Source organism: Ursus americanus, chromosome 29 (assembly GCF_024610735.1).
Source record: "Ursus americanus isolate L20-20 chromosome 29, mUrsAme1.1.p, whole genome shotgun sequence".
In the NCBI taxonomy this organism is placed as follows: Eukaryota; Metazoa; Chordata; class Mammalia; order Carnivora; family Ursidae; genus Ursus; species Ursus americanus.
In genome coordinates, this window is record NC_142155.1 from 2,406,125 (window position 1) to 2,429,635 (window position 23,511).

The window sequence follows — 23,511 nt, forward strand, 5'->3', positions numbered from 1 at the left end:
AACGGTGCCGTCACATTTTCTAATCAGATCCCAAGAGGGAGAATTGAAAGGTATTTATCTAGGTACGTATGCTAATACTTTGGAGTATAAATATTTACCCAGAAGGAAGTAGAACAAAAGAATTAATAGGATTATGAACTAAAAATAACTGTGGTTATGAAATATATATAACATAAAATGATTGCTCTCATCATGCTTTGGCAATAACTGAAATAATTTCTCAGGCACTAGAACACTTTGCAAAGAATACATAGAGGATAAAAATCCTCTTGTTTAAACAAGAGAAAATGTTAGCATATGATTTAAAATGATTAAAAGCAAGAACCTCTTGTCTTTTCAAGATAATATAGAATCGTGTCACATAACGTGATATGAACTAGCATATTAATTGGCACGCCAAGTTAAAACACTACTTAAGATATTATTCTGTAGCGAGGGGACATTTGTCTAGTTTTCCATTCTTTCTACCTGAGTATTGACTGAAATATTTATGTAGCTTTTGTTGACAATAGTCAGAGGGGTCCTTTAACATATAATTTTATGAAGATATAAAAATAATTCATTCAGAAGGTCTGAGTCCACCTTCAGTAAAGAGACTGACATTATTTTATTATATAATTTTTAATTAAATATATACATTGGTGATACATACTGAGTGGGGTTCTGATGTCAAAATCATGTTCTTTTTCATTAAATATTAGATGACTCTCCTTCCATAGGATGGGAAGTGTCTGTTTTGGATTTCTCCTCTCCTGTGTTGTCCAGATCCTTCTTACATCCTATGACTACGACTACCTGGGTTCGGTCACATATATACTGTGTGATTTGGGCCAATGTAACCTCTCTGAACCTGTTTCCGCCTCGGTGAGATTACTGAAATAATAGTTCCATTTCAGAGTTGGTGCGAAAATTAATTAAGATAATGCTGTAAAACACTTTGCATTCTGCCCAACACATGGTAAACAGTCAGTAAATAGTGGTGGGGTTTGTTCTTTCTCTTCTCTCAGGGTTTTTCTTATTAGTTGCAAATTGCCTCTAGTCAATGAACATGCAAATTTAACTTCACTTTAAGTGCAGTCTTTATAGAGGTGTTTCCTTCACTGTGCGCTGCAAAATGCTGGCTGCCTGCCTTACTGAAAAACTGTAACTTGAAAAATTGCCTCTTGCTGTTGTTAGACCCTGTCGTAGCTCCCTCTCTAACCCTGCATGTTTCTGTAGCTGGGTACTTTCTCCAGTCCTGGGAGCTCAGTTTTGATGGTTGGGGGTTGGGATTTTTCTTCCTTTGGGCCTTACATTAAGAATGGATGTCCACTACATAACTTCTAAGACTCCCTGGATCACAGCATTAAATATCCCCCCTGTGTTCCAGAAGCACTTGGAGGAAGAACTAAATCAGAAGACTTTAAAACTAGGAATGGATATTCTCAGCCACAGAAGGATTTCTAGAGATGGGCGCCAGAGCGGACGGAGGGGACGACGTGTAAGTCAAATGGTAAAAATCGAAGGAGGAGCAGAAAGTTTGGATAGAGTCACGGAGATGAGAAGAAAAAGAAGTTTGCGTAACAGTGAAGACTCTATCGCCAGAATGTGTGAGGGGCAGAGAAAAGAGGACAGTGATTTAAAAAGGGAAAGAGGGAAAATGAAGATGGTGCCAGGAAGGGTTTCAGGAGGAAGAAGTACAGAGGATATGGCTTGACTTGTTAAGAGGGTCTGAGGGAGGGGAGCCTGGGTGGCTCAGTCGGCCTGGCGACTGACTCTTGATCTCAGGGTTGTGAGTTCAAGCCCTGCATTCAGCTCCACACTGGGCCTGGAGCCTACTTAAAAAAAAAAAAAAAAAAAGGATCTGAGGAAGACAAAGCAGTGAGCTGTCAGGCAGCTCAACTGAGTCACAGATAGGATGGGTACTTGTGAGGGGGATGATTTGTTAAGCTATATATATGCTTTCTCTTTTGCATTTCCCCTACACTATTCTGGAGATTGTTCTTTGCGTTGGAGAGGTTGAAGATTGTTATAACAGGAACACAAAGGGGGAGGAGGGATATAGGATAAATTGAGTTTCGGGTCGGGGAGGGGCTGGTGTTGGGGAGAACAAAATGAAAAGAAAAGCAGAAAAGAAAAGCAAGAATGTTTTAAATTAGTTCCTGAAATCTGAAGTCGAATTTTGCAAGAAGGCACATTTAAAAGTGAGACTTTCTGAGGCAAAGAAATGTTCTGATTCTTTTAACGATCATGAATGCATCAAGGCCTAGTGGACTTGACTGCAGAGGTACATTTGATCGAAATCCCTGCAGACAGCAAGAAGGGTGTGAGCTGAGTTCCTGTGAGAAATCCTGGTTCCTCGTGTGACCTGGACAAGATGTTTTTTTTTTTTTTACCTGCTCCCGAGGAGGGGTACCAGGGTACGGGCCAGGTGCTGCCGCTGGGTGGGAGGAACTGGCCTCATGGCTGAAGACTTTAAGCCACAATATGGGTCAGGGTTTGGATGAACATTATAAAGGCACCTCTGATGTTGTATGGGTTGATGGGATCCAGGCTGAACAAGAACAGTCCATAATTGCTCTGGACCCTGTCATTGCCACAGAAGCTCTGAGCACGGCAACACAAGCCTTTGGCTGCTTTCTAAGTGGCATGTACCAGAATGATGCAATGGCCCAAGATAGTAGAGTACAATTCTTTGTAATGATAGTTTTTGAGCTGTTGGGTACTAGTTTACCTACAATAAATTTTCTACATTGTTACAGAAATTGTGCTTCGAACATAGATATCTGAAAACACAAAGGACATGGTACATGAGACCGCAGAGTGTGCAGTGGGAAAAAGAAGTTACCTCAGGAGAAATTCCAGGGCACCTCGTAAGAGTAAGGCATGCAGCTTATCTATAACATGTGAAGGATTTGACTCTTCAAAAGGTGACAAACTTTTCTGTTTACAACTGGACAAAGATGCATTTGCCAGATCCCCAGTGTACAGGTGTATGAGAGCCGTCGATCCTCGCCCCAGCCCCAGCCCGCCTCAAGCAGCATCTGTGATGAGAAAGTCGCTGGGGAAATAATTAAGTGACTGGGGGGGAAGCCGTTAAGGCCACTCGTGGAATATTTACTGTGGACTCTTCTGAAAAAATGTTATCATCAAATATGAAGGTGATGAGAGATGAAGAAGAGAAGGAGAAGACAATTTGAAGATGGAACAAGTCATAGCTTATTCAGACCCCCTCACACGTTCAAGCCCGAGAAGGGTTGACTTAACAACCATCCTGCTCAACAGGTAGGATTTGCTAATGAAAAATGAGCATCGGTGAGGGAAAGATTCATTCACACACTGTGTTTAACAGGGCTCTCCTTTCAGGGGCACAAAAGCACTGGGGTTTTCACTGATTCATCTGTTGAAACTGGCCAAAAAAGGAAAGAAAAGGGGAAAATGTACAAGGACAGATTACAGCAATGTCATTTGTGAATCAGTTGACCACCCCCTCCCTCCTGGGCAGAGACGGGCACCTTGCTGCTTCTGGTCACTGCAGGGCTGTCGGAATTCGATAATCGTTTAGCTGTTTCCTGTTCACTGGACTGGATGCAAAACAAATTCAGGAAAGGGTTAGCCACCCACCCAATCAAACACTCTTGGGAGTTAACGCTCATCCAGACAGTAACTTTCCATGAGGGCAGCTGGAGGTATTTTGGGGGGTCATTTTTGTTGTTATTTGCTTGGTTTTTGTTTTGGGGGGGTGTTTTTTTGCTAAATAAATTACACATCTCATGTTTATAGGATTTGGTAGATATCCAAGTATGACAGGTGTTTCTTTTGTGTTAGGCTAGGATAATTTGTTCTATGAAGTGGCCCTGGCACATAAAAATGGCCTCGGTTCAACTTTTAAACTAAATATTTACAATTTAAAGTAATTAGCCGTTAGGACAATAACACCTGGTAGTTTTGCTGGCATATTTCAAGAACATTTATAGTCATGGCTCAATGACATTTATTGAACTCTGTTAGCCCAGTTGTAAATAGTAGCCTTCTCTCCCTCTGCTGATTGAAAAACTAAGGCAGGAAGAGGGTAAATTACCTGCTCTGGACTAGCGGCTTTGTGGCACGGTTAGGATTAGAACACAGAGAAGCTGATCTGGTCCCAGGGATCTGGCCTTTGAGGCATAACAGAAGCTATATTGCAAATCCAGTCTCTGTTTGTCGTGATTGGTACTGGGAGAAAACCGTGACTTCAAGGGTATGATGTTGCTTTCATAAATAATATTTGCCAGGTTATTTACTCATGGGTTATAGTGAGTTACGGGTCCTAATTGTGAATGAAGCCATTGGACTTGACCTTGCTGTGATAGTTCGTATTACATTACTGCATGGGATGAGAGAGTAAATACAAGCAAATCTTGTCAATAGAAGAGGAAGCCAAAATTGAGCTGACAGCGCAGACAGCTTCTAGAAAATAGAAGACTTGCCAGTTCTCTACTGTAGGCCTTGCAGTCTATTAGGGAAGGCTGGGAACACAGACAGGGAAGGGCATGAAATAGAGCTGCCTGTAAATAGAGGGCTGATTTCTCATCTGCAAAAGGAATAACTGATGATATTATGAGCTAGAGGACTTGAGAGAGAAGCTTGCATGTGGGTAATGTGCACCCTCAAATGCGTCACCGTACACGCATTACATCGAAGGCCTTCACTTTCTTCTCTCATCCACCTATGGAGAAAACCTGAATGCATGATCAACTCAATGGTAATCTCATCTGACTGTAAAACGTAAAGATACTTATTGGCAAAACACCTCACAGGGGTGTTCTGTTAGAAAAATGAAGGCCATCTGTGCTAGAGTCTCTAGGTAGTACTTCTTTCTTCTCTTTTGTTCTGCAGAATTGCATTGCTTTGTACTCTCACTTTCAGCAAAAAAGCAATTTTGTAAATGGTGCGCTCAAATGCTCTGATGAAGTTATACCTGATAAAGGCACTGAGACGAAGATGCTGCAATGAAAAATGGGGCACGTCAAAGGAAACTGATTCGTAATCATAAACTGCAGTCAAGGTGGTAAAAAGCGGTATGTGTGTTGCAGGCTGTCAGTTGCCCACTCCCAGCTTTGTCCACAGCCTGAGGGAACTATATCTTGTCAGAAATGCTCATGGATGCTGATCTGTCAACACTTGTTCAATGTCAAATTGTATCAGAGGGTTCAGTCTCCTTTTGGACTTCAACGATTGCCTGCTAGCTCTGTTATATCTCCTTTGGTCAAATGAGCTTTCATTTAGAAACTGTCAGGATTTTTTTCTTACGTTTCTTTCCCCATGGAACTGGGAAGGTAAGCTGTTCTTATAGCCACACGTACTGTTTGCTTCTTTTTAGAGTGATCTCATAGATCCTGGATATAGAATTCCAGTCTCTTCCCAGAAAACACAAAATCCAGCACATTCTACCCCTTCTGTGGCCCTTTATCTAACAGTCCTTCCTGCCTCGGTCAGCAGTTTTCCCTTCAGTCATGGAAGCCAACTGCTTTACCTTTTCCTGTTATGGGTCCTTTACAGGTGCTGCTCTCCAGCTGGGGAGCCTTTTTTCTCCTTCCTTGCATTCATGTTTCTCTTTCCCTTTCCCTTTCTCAGCAAATTAAACCCTCTCCTAAGATTCATCATCTCATAGATGTTTCCAGTTTCTTACTACCTGAGATTTTCTCTCCAGACAGTATTTTATATAAGATAACCTGCAAATTTTCCCATAACAAAACACCTAGAAATTCTGAATGAACATTTTTTAAACCTCCCATTTAAATGCATAGATGAGTTCACAAAACAGTCTTTAGAAGCAAGTGAATAGAAAGCCGTATCTGACACTGCGGCAGCTACTGCTATTACTTTGTGTGTGTGTGTGTGTGTGCGCGCACGCGCGTGCACATGCAGGTAGGAGGATGGTGCCAGTAGTCATGATAACCTAAGGATTTAGATTGTAACACCATGGAGGGAAGGATGACAAGGCTTAGGGCCTGTAAGAGGCAGGAGTTGGAACTGAGACCTTTGTATAAAGATGAGACTCTTGGAGGGTAACACACTCTATAAGAGTAACTAGAAAATAAATCTGGGGGGCGCCTGGGTGGCACAGCGGTTAAAGCGTCTGCCTTCGGCTCAGGGCGTGATCCCGGCATTCTGGGTTCGAGCCCCACATCAGGCTCCTCCGCTATGAGCCTGCTTCTTCCTCTCCCACCCCCCCTGCTTGTGTTCCCCCTCTCACTGGCTGTCTCTATCTCTATCAAATAAATAAATAAAATCTTAAAAAAAAAAAAAAAAAAAGAAAATAAATCTGGTCACCCACACAAAGAGACCATGTAGAAGCTTCAATGTTAAGCCTTGTTGCTGGGGGGACAAAATCTCCCCTAGAGAATTTCTTAGTCACAGGCTTGTCATCTCATGGGTTCATGATTCAAATATATACTACTGTGATGATTCATGAATCCACAACCTGAGAATCAACATGAAAAGTAGTTACAGGTTAGTGAAACCATGGGTACCTGGGAAAGGCAAATACCCACACTTGACCACAGAGGTTTCCCATGGAAATAGATATGCTGAAGATGAGCTCACAATCTAAAATTACAAAATATTTAAGGAAATCATTCACCCTGAACCAGGATCAGCAAAGACAGAAAACAACCATCAGGATCATAACCTGAAGAAATTCAGATGTTACATTTGTCAATTAGACTTTAAAAAGGTGAATTAAAATGATTAAAAGAGAAAGTATAAGAGAACATGACATGGATAGTATCAAAGAGACAAATAGAGTCTCTAGAAACTTAAATGTAATCAATTAAATAAAAACTCAATTATACTGGATAGAATATTAGACACAGCTGAAAGTGAATTAGTGAGTTAGGAGATAGATCTGAAGAAAACTATTTGTAATGTAACTCAGATAAAATTATGGATGATATGAACTAGAGATGGACATAAAGAATAATGTTCTAACATATATGTCTAATACAAATTCCAAAGGAAGATATAGACTTTAGAATTCCCCTGAAAAGAAAAGATCACATACATTTCTTCTTTGCTATTACCACAGACCCATCCATTCATCCATCTGCCTTTTCATTAATCCTTCCTTTCCGTATACCCATTCAATAAACATTTTTTCAAATATATACTTTATCTTACATATTGTGTTATGTGCTATGTACACAAACATCTAATCCCATCCTTAAACTTCCAAAAAATGCTTAAAGTTGTGCAATCTTTTGGATGATCAGAAACTCTCAAAGGGGGGAATTAAAGTTTATTTAGGATATCAATCAGATTATCATCCCACATTCTGCAATACAAGTGAAATACACCAACGTTAACTATCTGAGGGAAAAGAAAGAAAAGAGAAGGGCATTGTGTAGGTATATGAATGTATACATAACACAGCAAGAAAAAAATATGCAACTGGCATGAGCCATGGTTGATATGGCCTTTAGCAAGCATCTCAGGTTTTTGGATTTCTCATTGTAACCTTCATTCCTGAGGACTCTGAACTCTTGATGTCCAATCTGTCTTGGATTGCAGGACTCTTCCATTAATCTTTACTTGTGGACTTAATATAAGCACATTGGGATCAACTAGGTTCTAGCAAGACTCCTTTATGCTCCCATTTTTCTGCAGTCACTCTATTTACCCTAGGGAGCCAAGACCAAACACCACTTTTTTTGCTTTTATTTATTGTCTCCAAGAGGACCAAATGGGCAGATGGGAGTTGCCACCTCCAATTTAGTCAAAATATTATTAAATCCTTTGATGGAAACATTCCTCTTTGGATATTGAAAATCCACATCAGCAGAGTAAAAAGTCATGGAGATTGGGATAAAATATTTTGTGAATGAGTCATTGGGTGTAATTATAACATGTGCCAACCCCACTCACTCCTTGCTGCAACCCATGTCTTCCAGTCATAAATTGAATCCTCTCCAGAGCATTTATCCTGTAGGAAAGCATTTCACATTTGCAAAATGTCATGCACTAGTTTGATATGGTAACTGGGTATTTAGTAGACATTTTCTACTACATCTGGGTAATGAGGAAACAAATATAACCAGTGAATTTTTATTGCATTGACTTATTTCTTTTTATAGTGAAAGGACTTTCTTGCCCAGAAGCAATATTTTATGCCATTAAATGAAAAAACCATACAGTAAGTTTATGGTTGGTGTTACTTGAAAAGATGAGATCTCTAACATGGAAGGAATATCCAAATCAGAACAAATGTTTGTTCAGGTGATGTAGCAGGATTCAGTATTATCAATCTGCCACAAGATGGCTTCCTGGTCCAATTAGGTATTCTACCGTATTGAAGGGTTCAGGCTCAGTAACTGCACTTTTGTGCAGGGAAGCCATTAAAAATTGTGTCAATGTGAGACACAGATATTCTCCTTGTCATCAATCCTGTGATTCTGTTTCTTCTAAGAGCTTGAGAACACCTTCAGTCCAACCAATCAGGACCTTCTTTTGAGCAATATGGACAAAAAATGTACTTAAGTTCTGCTCCCTGGGACGATTTCTCTCCTTCACTCTCCTTCTCTTCAGGGGTACCCTGAAGTGGGCTCTAATATCATGGTGATCTACCTCTGTCTGTTGTCAGCCACAGATTTCTCTTCCACATCACTCAGTCATAGGGAACTTTTCATGAAGCAGTGTGAGCCCATGAAGTGAGATGAGGAAGAGTTGGCAGCATGAGAGAGATACCCTACTACGTCTGGATAATGTTCTTTTTCAGTTTTTGCCTTGGGGATCTTCCTAAATCTGGTCTCTAATATACCAACGTCTCCTTGATTGTTGAGTATATTGCGTATAGTCAATTTTAGGGCTAGGTAGATCTGAAAACTCCAAGTATATTACAATCAACTCAGGTTTCTGATAACCAGATGTCCATGGTTAGCAGGACTCAGTGGCAAGCAAGCTGTTGTTTCCCAAAAGAATATGAGTTACACATCAAAGAGGATGTGGCTTTCTTCAGTATTCTTAGGAGCCTTTGCTATGATTCTTCTATTGGGATTTGCCACAGGTGTAATACTTTATCTTAATCTGCCCAAGACATTTAGTTTGCCATTCCATTGAATTGGATGTCTTGGGGATCAAAGGGCAAAACTGTTTGCAGTGTAGCTTGGACAAGATGGACTCTCCTTTTGCTCTGGGCCTTATTCAAATCAGGTAGAGTTTCAGATCGTGAAATAAATAACCTGGTAAATATCATATGTATAGTTTCCAAAATGCAAAGATCCTACCAAGAATTGTAGGTACAAAATACTGCAACTTATTTTTAATTCTGAAGAGATATCCTGTCTTGTAACAGGTTACTGGTCTGCCAAAAACTTCACTGAGCTATTATATCCCTCTAATTTTGTAGAGAATACTTCCCATCTTCTGTTGAGTCTATGTCTAACTTGGGCCTCTAAGCAGCTTGCAACTTTCTGCTCTTCAGGTTATATTGTTGTTATCTTCAATGTGGTAAACGAGTGAGATATGTTGTTGACCGGGAAATAGTCAAGTTCCCTGAGAACTAAGTTGTGACACAAAGCTGGGGAGTCAATGTATCCTGAGGCAGGATAACAAAGAGGTACTATTCTCTCTTTCAGGAGAATCTAATGGTTTCTGTTATTTTCTGCTGTTGAGATTGAAAAAATAAAGTCACTGGATCAATAGCTGGTTACTAGGTGCCATTGGCTATACTAAGTCCATTAAAAAGATTATGTCTCAAACAGCACTTTTGTTGGCATCATCAACTAACTCAAGTTATGAAAATTCATTATTCCTTTACATCAACTAAACTAGAGAATTAAATTGGGCATGTTGGAATTACCACCCTGCATTTTCCAGTCGTCAATGGTAGCAATAATCTTTGTGCTTCTCCTAGGGGTATGGTATTGCTCTTGACTTACTAATCTGTACAAAAAGAGAGATACATGGGTTCCACACGAACCTATTTTTCTATAGCTCTTACTCTGTGAGTTGGAAGTCTGATGTGAGTATTTTTCTAGCTACTGAAATATATTCAAGCATTATGTTCAGGACCTAGGGAAATAACTATGTAATGGGTTGAGGGTCATACATAGCTAATTGTGAGGGAGACTTGTGGGTGAAAATTCTTTTCATAGCTTATAGTTCTTGGAATAAAATGAGTGGAATACCTTTGTGTGCATGTGTTCATGTGTGTGTGTATGTGTGTGTGTGTGTATATGTGTTTTGAGGGAGGGGTCTACTTATTGGGGGAAAAAATCCAAATACTTCATGAGACATAATTTTTGGTATTTGGGTTTCAGGAATTAAAGGCAAATCTCAAAGAGGCCAGGGGGGAGAAATGGAAAAGCTGTAAGGAGTCAGCAAACAACAAACACATATGAAAGGAGGGATTCCTTCAAAGTCAGGAACCAAACTGTAACTATGGCCAAGAAACTGTGCCCTGGCCTGGTGACATGGTGGGGGTAAGAAATTGCTAACCCTAAGTGTCCCCGGATTCAAGCCTGGGAATCTTGAGGGTGGCTGAGGTGGTTATAGGTTGGTGGCTTATTCTGGCTCATGGCTTCTAAAAGTATCCTTATTTTAGGCTCTCAGGTTTTCCACTGATCAAGCTCAACCAAACACAGATCCTTAAAGACTATGGACATGGGAATCATAAAATATAGTTCCATAAGGTGTGGAACATAAAATGACTTTTATGACATATGTAAAGAAACAGAAGATGAAATGACCAAAACTTGCAAGCATACAAGGCACTATTTAAAATCTCTAGGTTTATCCAAAGCCAGAATAAGGCAGGAAATAATAAAAATTGAGCAGAAATAAATGAAATAGAGGGGCGCCTGGGTGGCTCAGTCGTTAAGCGTCTGCCTTCAGCTCAGGGCGTGATCCCAGAGTTCTGGGATCGAGCCCACATCGGGCTCCTCCGCCATGAGCCTTCTTCTTCCTCTCCCACTCCCCCTGCCTGTGTTCCCTCTCTCGCTGGCTGTCTCTCTCTCTGTTAATAAATAAATAAAATCTTAAAAAAAAAAAAAAGAAAAAAAGAAATAAATGAAATAGAGACCAAAAAAACCCAATAGAACAGATCAATGAAACCAGGACCTGGTTCTTTGAAAAGATCAACAAAATATAAACTTTTAGCCAAAGTCATTTAAGAGAGAGAGAGAGAGAGGACTCAAATAAATAAAATCAGAAATGATAGAGGAGAATAAACCAACACCACAGAAACACAGGGGATTATGAAAGAATGTTATGAAAAATTATATGGCAACACATTGGACAACCCAGAAGAAATAGATGAAGTCCTAGAAACATGTTTATATGTTTGAATCATGAAGAAGTAAAAAATTTGAACAGATCAGTTACTAGCAATGAAACTGAATCAATAATCAAAAAACTTTCAACAAACAAAATTTCAGGAGCAGATGGCCTCACAGGTGAGTTCTATCAAATATTTAAAGAAGAATTAATACATATTCCAAAAAATAGAAGAGGAAGGAAACCTTCCAAATTTATTCTGAGGCCAGCATTACCCTGATACCAAAACCAGAAAAAGGAACTACAGAAAAAGGACAAACCTACAAGCAATAGCTCTGATGAACATGGATGCAAAATTCTTCAACAAAATATTAGCAAACCGAATCCAACAATACATTAAAAAAATTATTCACCATGATCATGTGGGATTTATTCCTGGGATGCAAGTGTGGTTCAATATTCACAAATCAATCAAGGTGATACATCATATCAAGAGAAATGATAAAAACCATATGATCATTTCAATAGATGTAGAAAAAGCATTTGGCAAATTACACCATCCATTCATGTTAAAAATTCTCGACCAAGTGTTCCATATTTCAACCTAATAAAGGCCGTATATGAAAAATCTACAGCTAACATCATACTCAATGGTGAAAAACTGAGAGCTTTTCTTCCAAGATCAGGAACAAGACATGGATGTCCACTCTCACCACTTTTATTCAACATGTACTGGTAGTCCTAGCTACAGCAATCAGACAAGAAAAAAAAAAGCCATCTGTATTGGTAAGGAAGAAGCAAAACTTTTACTATTTGCAGATGACATGATACTGTATATAAAAAACCCTAAAGACTCCACTAAAAAACTACTAGAACTGATAAGTAAATTCTGTAAAGTCACAGGATACAAAATTAATATCCAGAAATCTTTTGCATTTTTATACACTAATAATGAGGTAACATAAAGAGAATTTAAGAAAACAATCCCACTTATGATCGTACCAAAAAGAATAAATAACCCAGGAATAAACTTAATCAAGGAGGTAAAAGATCTATACTCTGAAAACTATAAAATGTTGATAAAAGAATTGAAAATGACACAAACAAGTGGAAAGATACTTCATGTTCATGGATTGGAAGAACCAATATTGTTAAAATGTCAATATTACCTGATTTAATCTATAGATTTAACACAATCTCTATAAAAATACCATCAACATTTTTCACATAACTAGAAGAAATAATCCCAAAATTTGTATGGGATCACAGAAGACCCTAAATAGCCAAAGCAACCTTGAAAAAGAAGAAAAAACTGGAGAATCACAATCCTAGATTTCAAGATATACTACAAAGCTGTAGGAATCAAAACAGTATAGTCGAGGCACAAAAATAGACAAATAGATCAATGGAACACAATAGGGAGCCCAGAAATAAACCCACAATTATATGGTCAATTAATCCATGACAAAAGAAGCAATAGGAAACAGACAATCTCTTCAACAAATGGTGCTGGGAAAACTAGACAGGTACATGTAAAATAATGAAACCAGACCACTTTCTTACACCACACACTAAAATAAACTCAAAATAGATTAAAGACCTAAATATGACACATGAAACCATAAAACTGCTTAAAGAAAACATAGATAGTAATCTTATTTTTTTCTAGAAATGTCTTCTTTGGTAAGGGAAATGGTAAGTCCCAAAAATAAACTATTGGGACTATACCAAAATAAAAGCTTTTGCACAGTGAAGGAAACCATCAACAAAACAAAAAGACAACTCACAGAATGGAAGAAGATATTTGCATAGATGTATCTGATAAGTGGTTAATATGCAAAATATATAAAGAACTTATACAACTTAACACCAAAAGGGACTCCTGGATGGCTCAGTTGGTTAAGCATCTGCCTTTGGCTCAGGTCATGATGTCACGGTCCTGGGATTGAGCCTCACATTGGGCTCCCTGCTCAACGGAGAGACTACTTCTCCCTTTGCCTGATGCTCCCCCTGCTTGTGGTTTCTCTCTCGATCTCTGGCAAAAAAATAGATAAATAATTTAAAAATTTTTAAAAAGAAAGAAGGAAGATTATTCTAGAAGGAAGGTCTGAGAAGCAAGAAGGAGTGGTGAACAAGGTAATTGATAAACTCATAAGCCTAAAAAAACATTATTTGTACAAAATAATATCTAATTTGTGAGAGTTTAAACAAAAGACAGAATTAAAACCTTGACAACTAATACAAGGAGTGATTTAAATTAAAGTGTTTTAAAATTTTTGTATCATCTGAGAGAAGAATAATCTGTTAACCATGGACTGCACTGTGCTGAGTATTCAAGGTAAAATTTCAAGTATAACCCCTAAAGTAATAGAAACAAACAGTTAGGGGTGCCTGAGTGGCTCAGTTGGTTAAGTACCTGACTTTTGATTTCAGCTCAGGTCATGATCTCAGGGTCGTGTGATGGAGCCCCATGTTGGGCTCTGCACTGGGCGTGGAGCCTCTTTAAGATTCTCTCTCTCCTGCTGCTCCTCCCCACCCCCTCTCTCCCTCTGTCTCTAAAATAAACAAACAGTTGAAGTTTTCAAAAGAACTTATAACTATCCGAAAGAGTGCGTAACTTCCAGTTCAATTTTAAAATCAAATGGTTTACATTAGTTTTAAATATATGGATTAGTATCTAGTTTGGAATCAAAATATTACAGTACTTGAGATACACCATCACCTATTTAATACAGAAATAACATTGTCATTACTAGCCAGAAATTTTACATTGTTCTAGTTTCCAATTTAAGCTAGATTTCTGCTTCATTCTTGCTTCAAAAGCTATAATAATATAATTACTTCCTGGTTTAACTGACCACTCTATCAGTTATTGCACAAAATTATGGATATACAATTGATTCTTGAACAACACAGAAGTTAGTGATGCCAGATCTCGTGCAGTCAAAAATCCACATACAACTTTTGACCCCCCCAAAACTTAGCTACTAACAGCCTACTGTAAACTGGAAGCCTCACCAATAACGTAAATAGCCAATTAATAATACTTCTGTATTCTTACAATGTATTCTTACAATGTATTCTTACTGTATTCTTACAATGAAGTAAGTTACAGAATATAAAATGTCATTAAGAAAATCATAAGGAAGAGAAAATACATTTATATTACTGTACTGTATTTATTGAAAAAAATCTGTGTGTAAATGAGCACACACAGTTTCAAATTTGTGTTGTTCCTTTGTGTTGTATTTATTTTGATGATCTAATTGTCTCAAATTTGCCCAGTGGAAGCACCTTCAAGATGATTTCTTGATCCTTTTGAAATGTCTCGTTCATTCTGTGAGCATTTTCTGGCACAAGATGTTCTAGGTTCATCTTATATTTTCCTTATTCCAGCCCTGAAATTAACTATTTTATGAAGGAGCCTTGGTTCTTTTCAGTGAGAAATGGTATTTAGATATATTTTTACAACAGTATGTCTAAATACACCTGTTTCAGTGGTATCCTATTCTGCTGATTAAATACCATTATCTAGTCATCCTTGGCTTCTATAAAAATTTGTGATCTGGACAGATTAACGCTAATCTTTTGTGTGGTTGTTCATTTTAGTATTTTTATAGGAGAATGTACAGATACCTTAATGTGTATAAAGGAAAGAACACTATCATATATATGCATAGAAATTAGCATAGATGACTCCTAGTTCTAGAATTTATTTCTTTGAAAGACATGAATCTCATTTATTTCAAACAGGACAAATTAGATCAGAAATCTAGTTAGTTTCCCAAATCCTGCTTTCATCCCTCAAATCAATTCATCAGAGTTGTCACCTATCAGAGTCCACTGCTTGGATCTGATAGGAAAAGCCGAACGTCTGGAGGGCTTGTCTGGCCACTCCTAAAACTATAATAGGAAATGTAATATGTATATGGAATGCAGTTTGAAAACATTGGCCTAAGGTGCCTCTTTCCACACAAGCACAATTGCATCTAAGTTAAACACACTGGATTCTGCAGGGGTGCCTCTTTTAGTTTATTTACTGCATCTTACTGAGAAATTATTTTCAATATTCTTAAATTCTCTTTGTATTTGCAATTGGAAAAATAACTTGATTATTTCTATTCTTGGTTTAAAAACTGTTCTTTTCCTATTTTTCTTTCCTTCATTATGCTTCTCACTTCCTTTCGCCCTTCTCCTTTGCCTGTCATGGTTTTTTTGTTAGTTCATATCCTCTCTGGATATGGTCAGAATCATCAGTGGTGGAAAAATGTGACTGCCAGGAAGTCTATCTTCATTTTTAAAGCTAAATAGCTTGACAGCCTTTTAACTTACACTCTTTGCAGAGATGGCATGGAACTTTTAAGCTTTAATGTTACTGATTTCTGACATTTAAATCTGTCGAACAGTGTGGAAGGTGAATCCAGGAACTTCGTATTGGCAAAAACACATATTAATCTCTTTACAGTATATATCTTTTGAATTTTTTCTTTTGGGAACTGTGACCACAACCTCCAGGAAATGAATTTTTGGGGGAACTAGAAAAATGTGTGTCTAGTCCATGTGAAAAATGACCTACTTCTGGACAATTGGACAGTTAGAGAAAGCCTAGCACGTATATCATCTATAAATGTGACTTTCCAAATTCTAATATTTATGAACAAGGCTCTTACAATTTATGATAAATGATGTTATAGGAACTAATTAAAAATGAGCAGATTTTTAAATAACTTTCCACTTATACACTTCTTTGTGCTCATCGTCCTCTCATAAGGTGTTTGATAAACTTCGATGTGTAAGCCTGGTTCTTTTAAATTGTCTAGGGATGTGTCTAAAAGAATGTTCAAAATATACTCTGTGACACACAACAGTTTAATTTAAAGGTGAATGGAAATTTTAAAAATCCAAATATGCAATAAAAAGTATAATCAAGTAGGAAGTCAGGATTCATTTCCCCTTATTTTTCATCCTCATTTATTTTGAAATATAAACCAGCTCCTTAGGTTAACGGGCATTTACAAGCTAATGTGTATTTCATGTAGCAGTTATACAAAAATATTATTATGCAGTAAGATCCTTTTTTAAAATTTTTACAAAGGAAGCTTTTTGTCTTTATCTGTTTAGGCTCCTATAACAGAATCCCATAGGCTGTCTCATGAACAACAGAAATTTATTTCTCATGGTCCTGGAGGCTGGGAAGTCCAAGATCAAGGAATTGGCAGAGTCCGTATGTGGTGAAGGCCCACTTCCTCGTTCATAGATGCTGTCTTCTCACTGTGTCTTCATATGATGGAAGGAGGGAGGGAGTTCTTTGGCATCTCATTTACATATATGACGGCTTCATATCCATGGGCACCAGTCCAGTCCTATTCGTGTGGGCTTCACTCCTATGATCTGCATCTTCCAAGTTACCACCTCAGTGGGGATCAAGTTTTAACATGAATTTTGGGGAAACACAAACATTCACAGTCTGCAGCACTTTTTATTCAGAAATCAAATTCTTTTTGATAAACAATATTTTGTACAGTCACCTATTCATAGGAGGCTGAATAATAACAATTATTGCTCAGTTAACAGCTACCATTCATTGAGCATCTACTATATACTTGGCCTTCATGTAGCTCTCATTTAATTCTCATGGCAACTCTACAAGGTAAAAATATTATGTCTCTTTCATGATGAGAAACTGAGGCTCACTAAGCCTTCAGTAACTTTCCTATGATCCCACAGATTGAAAATAAGAGGTAATAGGAAAACCTAAGTCTCGCTAATTAAAAAATTAATAAAAACCAGGGCACCTGGGTGGCTCAGTCAGTTGAACTTCCAACTCTTGATTTCGGCTCAGGTCATGATCTCAGGGTCATGGGATGAAGCCCTGTGTCCAGCTCCCCGTTCTGTGTGGAGTCTGCTTGAGATTCTGTCTCCCTCTCCCCGTACCCCTCCCCCAGCTTGTGCTTGGGCTGTCTCTCTCTCTCTCCAAGATAAATAAATAAAATCTTTGAAAAAAATTCATAAAAACCCTTTTCATTATATCACACAGTCCCTGAACAAGTCACAATGCAGTTTAACATATACTTGAATTGCTCTCACTGTCCACATATTGAAACATGAACCCCGATTCCTAGACTCATGATTTCACTTTTCAATATACTCAGTAAAAATCATGTAGAATTATGTAGAATTATTTTCACTGGTCATAAAAGGCCGAACAAATATGTATTGACTGAGTGCAAAATTGATTTCAGAGCAATATTGCTTTTGTCTTTTTGAAGGACAATAGCACACTAATAAACACTGACCTGTGGAGTGTTGTGTGTTGCTGGAGACTTTAGACAGCTCTGGTTCCCAGATGTCTACAGCAGAATATAAAAAAAAAAACACAAGACTTTCCTTCCTGAAACAATTCCTCCCTGCGGAGTAGCTTTTAGGCCACCTGGCATTTTACAAATCCAATATCATTCAGCCAGTCATTTCTTGAGATGTATAGGTCTGAATGCAGATCACGTTTGTACAAACCTTAGTGTATGGGTTTTTTTTTTTTTTTTATTTTGTTTTTTTTTACCTGAAAAGTGAACTCACTGGGAGTTGCTACAAGTGTCTCAGCTTCCTTTTCTAAGGCAGCTAACCACAGTCAGGAATTAAGAAACTGACTTGCTGTTCCTTTGGTCACTATCATAAGAACTCAAAGATAAATACGATTTGTACTGTGCAAAGATTCAAAGCAGCAGCTGGACACTCTATGTTCTAATATATTTTCTATCTATGAAATGCTGTAACAATTACAAATCCAATAAAATGCCAATCTAACTACTTTTGAAGTGGAAACATCCCATTACACCAATTGTATTGAGACACCAAATAATACATTCTCTACTCCTCCTTGGAATTTCCCCCATGATGTTTTTCATAAGGTTTTCTCATATTCCCCTGAATAAATGTGCTTATTTAACAAAGTGAAATTCTTCAGCATCGTGAGACTTGTGCTTCAAAAGGAGAGAAGAATAAGAAGCAAATTATTAAAACACGACCTCCTTTATCTTCACAGATTGGAACTGAAAAGTCTGCTTAGCTCAAGTAGCCAACACAGGGTCTTTTCCTTCCTGAAAGACCACAAGTGGTCGAGGAGGCCGCTCGCTCTCCTGAAATCTCAGAGTAGAAAATTGCTCTCCCCCTCTCAGTTTGTATTTCTGTACTCCTGCACTAGGTGCTACCAAAGGCTGGCAGGAACCAAGTTTGAAGCAGGACTAATGCCTTCCATTTCAAGGGGTGGCCAAGGATCCTAGAGGTAACAGCAGCCCTCAAGAGCCCTTTTCATCTTGCAACAAGGCTCTGCAGCTCATCCTGCTGGAATCTGGGTTGCCTTCGGAAACTCCGCTCGTTACCTAGAGATGTGAGAAGTCTTCATTGACCAGTCCTGCTACAGCTAATAGAACTGTCAGCTCTGCTGTCACTCAGCCGTCACCAGCCCTCACATACAATAAAGGCCTTGAAGGTAATACGGGAAGTGGAACATCCCAAGGGCACAACCTTCTCAAAATGAGGCTGTGTGTTGAACTAAATACTTTACCTCAGGTGTCTGAGTTCACGGCACAGGGAGTGAACGTGATACAGCCTTGTGTTTTTCATCAGTATAATTTTCTTTTGCGTTTCGGCATGTTCATATCACGTCAGTCTATGAACGTCCCAAGGGTAGCAATGTAAAGTTGAACCTGGCAAGGTCAGAGAAGGTCACTCAGAGAAGGCAGTGATTTGTGTGTGTGTGTTGGGGGATATATGTGAATAACAGCAGTTAGCTGTAAGGGATGTTTTGCCTGTCTAAAGGAAAACTGAAACCCAGGTTTTAGTCAATAGCTTTTAAACTCTAATCAATGTATTGAACCAGTCAACATATATCGAGCTCCTTATCTTGACAGGCATTGTTCCCTCTGCTGAGGTTAGACACAGAAGATGCTCTAACAGAGCCTGTTAAAGCTCATAAAATACCGATGCTCTCCTTTACATTTCCCAGGCCCTCTTGCTACTATTTTTAGACCATGTGACTAAGTTCTGACCAATGAAATCTGATCAGAGAGGATACAAACTACTTCCAGACCTGACCCCTGAAGACCTACCACATGACTGTCCAGGTCTCTCTTCCCTTGCCACGGTACTTCGGAGGCCTCAGGCTCCCGATGGCATCACTACAAGGTAGAAGCAACCCAGATTCTGCTTAGAAAAGAATGCCTTAGAGAGTTAGCCAGCCCAGTTAGACTTTGTATAAATGAAAATTAACTTTTGCTGTATTAACCTGTTGGGATTTTAGGGTTTGTTTCTTATCGCAACATAGATCATCCCAGTGGTTTTTAAAGTGTGGTATACAGACTGACAGCACGAGCACACCTGGGAACTTATTAGAAATGCACATCCTTGGGCTTACCTGAGATTTTCTAAATTAGAAACTCCGAGAATAGGACACCGATGTCTGTGTTTTAACAAACCTTCCGGGTGATTCTGTTGTATACTAAAGTTTGAGAAGCATAACTCTAAACTGTCTTGTCACTATAGACATAATCCTCGATCTCAAGGTTCTCACTGTCTAGAGATCCTAGGTCTCATAGTCTAATAGACGCCCTTATATCATATTTTTTGTCAGTTTTCCCTAGAACTTGCTTTAACTGAAGCCAGGCTCTTCTTTGAGGACAGGGCATCCCTTGTAGCTATTCAAAGTGGTGCTGTTTATTCTTTTACCATTCACATTCCATACCACGTGGTTGGAGATGGAATCAGTATTCAACTTAGTGCTTTCTTACTTTCTTTCAAAGTCTTTTTCTTTGAAACCCATACCATTCCCCTCTATCATTCCATCGTTCTTTCTCTTGGTTCATGTCAACTGGAACCCCTGTGTCTCTTTCATTTACTCGTAATTTTGGCATCTGGATCAAAGTCGTCACTGCCACCGTAAATACGGATCATTTCTAAGCACACTTATACTTGTCGACGTTCCTCCTAAGTAAAATAAATTCTTGAACTTCAGATATCCATGTAAGTTTCTATCCCATTTCTTCTCTCCCTGTTCACAACTCAATTTCTTGAAGAGTCATCTACAATCATTGTTTCATTCTTCACTCATTTGAAAACCATTACAGTCTAATTTATGCCCTCAACAGTCCACCAAAGTATCTTCTGTTTCTTTTGTGAAGACCACCCATATCCTCTGTGTTGCCAAATTCAGTGCATGATCTTGGAACTCAATTACTGACCTGACTCTGATGACCACACTCTCTTTTTAAAATAATTTATTTTCCCAATTCTCTTATATACTTCTATTTCCATCTTATATTTTCTGGCCGATTCTTCTGTGTCCTTTATTCATACTCCTCTCCCTAAATGTGGAGACACAGATTTGTTCTTCATACCCCATTTTTTTCTCATGCTGTTATTCCTTCCCTAAGGAATCTCAGAACTATAGTTCAATTACTGTGGATGCCCAGATGACTGAAAATTTATATCTTAAGTACAGGCCTAAATATCCAATAGCCCACTGACTTTTCTTGGGTATCTCAAACACACCTTAAGCTCAACATGTCCAACCTGGACTTTATAATCTTGCCATACACTTTCCTGGTCTGCCTTTAGGATTTCTTATCTCATGATGCTCTCATCAGTCCGTTTCTATGAGGCAGAACTCATGAGTTATCCTGGATTTGGACTTTTCCTTCACTTTCTATATAAAATGTATTATAAACTCCTGTCAATTTTATCATACTAAATATCCCTCAAAATGTTTCTGTTCTCTCCCTTTCCCCCACCATCACTCTAATCCAACCCACTATCCATACTTGTCTGGACTACTATAATAATGCCTCCCAAGTGGCCTATCCACATCTGTTCTCTAGAATGTCAACCCATTCTTCCTTCTTAAAATCTTCCAGTAGCTTCACATTATTCTTAGAATAAAGAATAAAATCCTTATGATCCTATGGTAACTTTCATAGATTGGTCCTTCTTACAACTCACTTCATACTCTTCCTCTTGCTATCTTCCCCATAGCCATGGGGTCTTCTTTCAGATTCCCAATCCTCCCTTCCTGCTTCCTACTACAGGGCCTTCACACAAGCAAATCTATCTCTGAAAGCTCTCTTTTGGCCCTTATCCTCTTTATGTAGTTAACCCTGTATCATGCGTATGATCTTAGGTCAACAGTCCCTTCTTCAGAGAAGGCTTCCCTGAATTTTAAATCTTCATTTGTTATGTGCTGTCATAGATTAACATTTTTTCCATAGAACCTTTCTTTTCTTTTTCTGGTATATTCATAGCATTGATGATTTTTGTTAAATATCTTTCTTGCCCACTGAATATGTTCTATGAAAGCAAAAAACGCTTTTATTTGCCTACAGTGTATCCCCAGTGCATAAGAAAACTCCTGACATGAAGGTACTCAATTAATATTTGTTGAATGAATGAATGACCAAAAAAAAAAATCATTTTGTAATTCATGTTTTCTTCTCTACCATTTCTCTAACACAGGCATAGCTAAATTCCTTGCTTTAACTCCTGGATAGAAGGCTTATCATCAAGGTAAGACTATAGAAATGTTAGGATAAATAATTTTATATTTAGAGGGAGATTCTTATTTAGAATCCACAAATGAAAAGAACATCAGGGAAGGGAAATTAAAATTAAGTCAGTTTTCCAAGTAACTTAGATTTTACCTGCAAAGGGAAATGTGTGTGTATTTGGTTAGGGAGATGGAAGAGAAGATGATAGATATAGAGAGGCTAGGAAACACACTGAGAAGACTCCAAGGTGTCCTAAAAAGTCATAGCCACAGCCCATTTTAATTCAAATTAGAGAAGCTGGTAACAGTTTATTAATGCTACAGAAACCATACTATATGATGATAATATTTTTTTTGCCTACATTTTTCCATCATTGCTGAAGCTAAACCTGACCCATCATAAGAGGAGAGTTTTATGCTTGATAAGAGAGGATTATATTTGCTTATTAGCTGATAATGCTTCTATCATTCACCTGCCTTGCATATCTGGTTTCTTTTATAATGACAGAAAAAGCCAATTCTATGAGTATTTTAGGTATTATTAAAGGTTATCAAGTTATATATTGAATTTGTAACATAGTATTTTATCTCAATTAAGATGACACCTAAATATTATTCACAATTAAAAATTAGATAGCGATGTCATTGAATATAGTAAAGTAGCAAAATCCAGGGGCCAGTCCCTCTTTAGAAGCAATCATTAAGCTGGACAATAAGATCAGAACTAACTATTTTGAACTCTAAGACCTGATCAAACACTTAGAGTAACGAAGGGAGTGATTGATGAAGGGAGAGGCTGCTGAACTTTGGTAAGAGAGTGACAGGTGTGAACCAACTACCATCCCCATTCCTCAGAACCTCCATGGCTATGGAGATGGTGGCTTATGTTCCTACAGCGGCTGGTTAGTGCCAGGTGAATACTAAGGAACTTGTCCTCCAAAAAGTTTGGGTTGTTCATTTTAATTAGTTTGGCAGTTCCCTTAGGGACTGCAACAGGCACTTCTTTTTGTTTCAGTCCCCTTGGACTGCACTGGTTTCTCCAGTAGTGTCCCTTGGAAGATTTAAAGAGATATACACACATTTAACAAATTTTAATCCAGACATTTAAGGAAATTTCTGTTAGGTCTCAGGCTGACTGCAGAGATAATGGGACAAAAATTTCACACACACAAGGACTACAGACTTTGAAAAAATAGTTTGGAACAGTCACTATAGGAATGGACAGCTAAAGCCCTCAATATGCCAAAAAGCATTCCTGAGAGAGGGCGAATTTGAATTCTAGAATTAACTACATTAAAATGTGTTACAATACTTAAAATGTCTGGTTTTCAACAACAACAACAAAATAACAAAGCATACAAAAAAACAGGAAAATATGGCTCTTCACAGAAAATAAAGAACTTGATAGAAAATATTTCTGAGGAGGCCCATACACTGGAATTACTAATCAAAGATATTAAATCATCTGTCTTAAATGTGTTCAGTGAGCTAAAGAAAACAATGAACAAAGACCTGAAAGAGATCAGAAGAAAAATGTATGAACAAATAGGGGATGCCAATACAGAGAAAAAAAATGGAAAGAACCATATAGAAATTGTTTGGTTGAAAAGTACCATGGCTTAAACAAAAAAATTCACTACTGGGGTTCAACAGCAGATTTGAGTAGGCAGAAGGAAAAAAAGCAGTGAACTTGAAGATAAGGCAATTGAAATTTTCCTGTCTGAGGAATAGAAAGAAAAAAGAAT

The 23,511-nt window shown here is 38.2% G+C and overlaps 1 protein-coding gene and 1 long non-coding RNA gene across 3 annotated transcripts in view; both read left to right on the top strand.

The window, feature by feature from the left end:
• Positions 1 to 22,024, top strand: part of UBE3D (ubiquitin protein ligase E3D) — a 190,737-nt gene extending 168,713 nt beyond the window's left edge. The window contains exons 10-12 of one of the 2 annotated variants that reach the window (XR_006780822.2): positions 18,434 to 18,721; positions 19,238 to 19,416; positions 21,736 to 22,024. The gene's annotated coding sequence lies outside the window, so the exon portion shown is untranslated. The remainder of the gene's footprint in view (positions 1 to 18,433; positions 18,722 to 19,237; positions 19,417 to 21,735) is intronic. The other variant, XR_006780823.2, reaches the window with a different exon arrangement.
• Positions 154 to 6,281, top strand: LOC148107487 (uncharacterized). Its single transcript, XR_015722228.1, has 2 exons — positions 154 to 1,480; positions 2,742 to 6,281. It is a non-coding gene; the product is annotated as an uncharacterized LOC148107487 (long non-coding RNA).
• Positions 22,025 to 23,511: the final 1,487 nt, after the last annotated feature.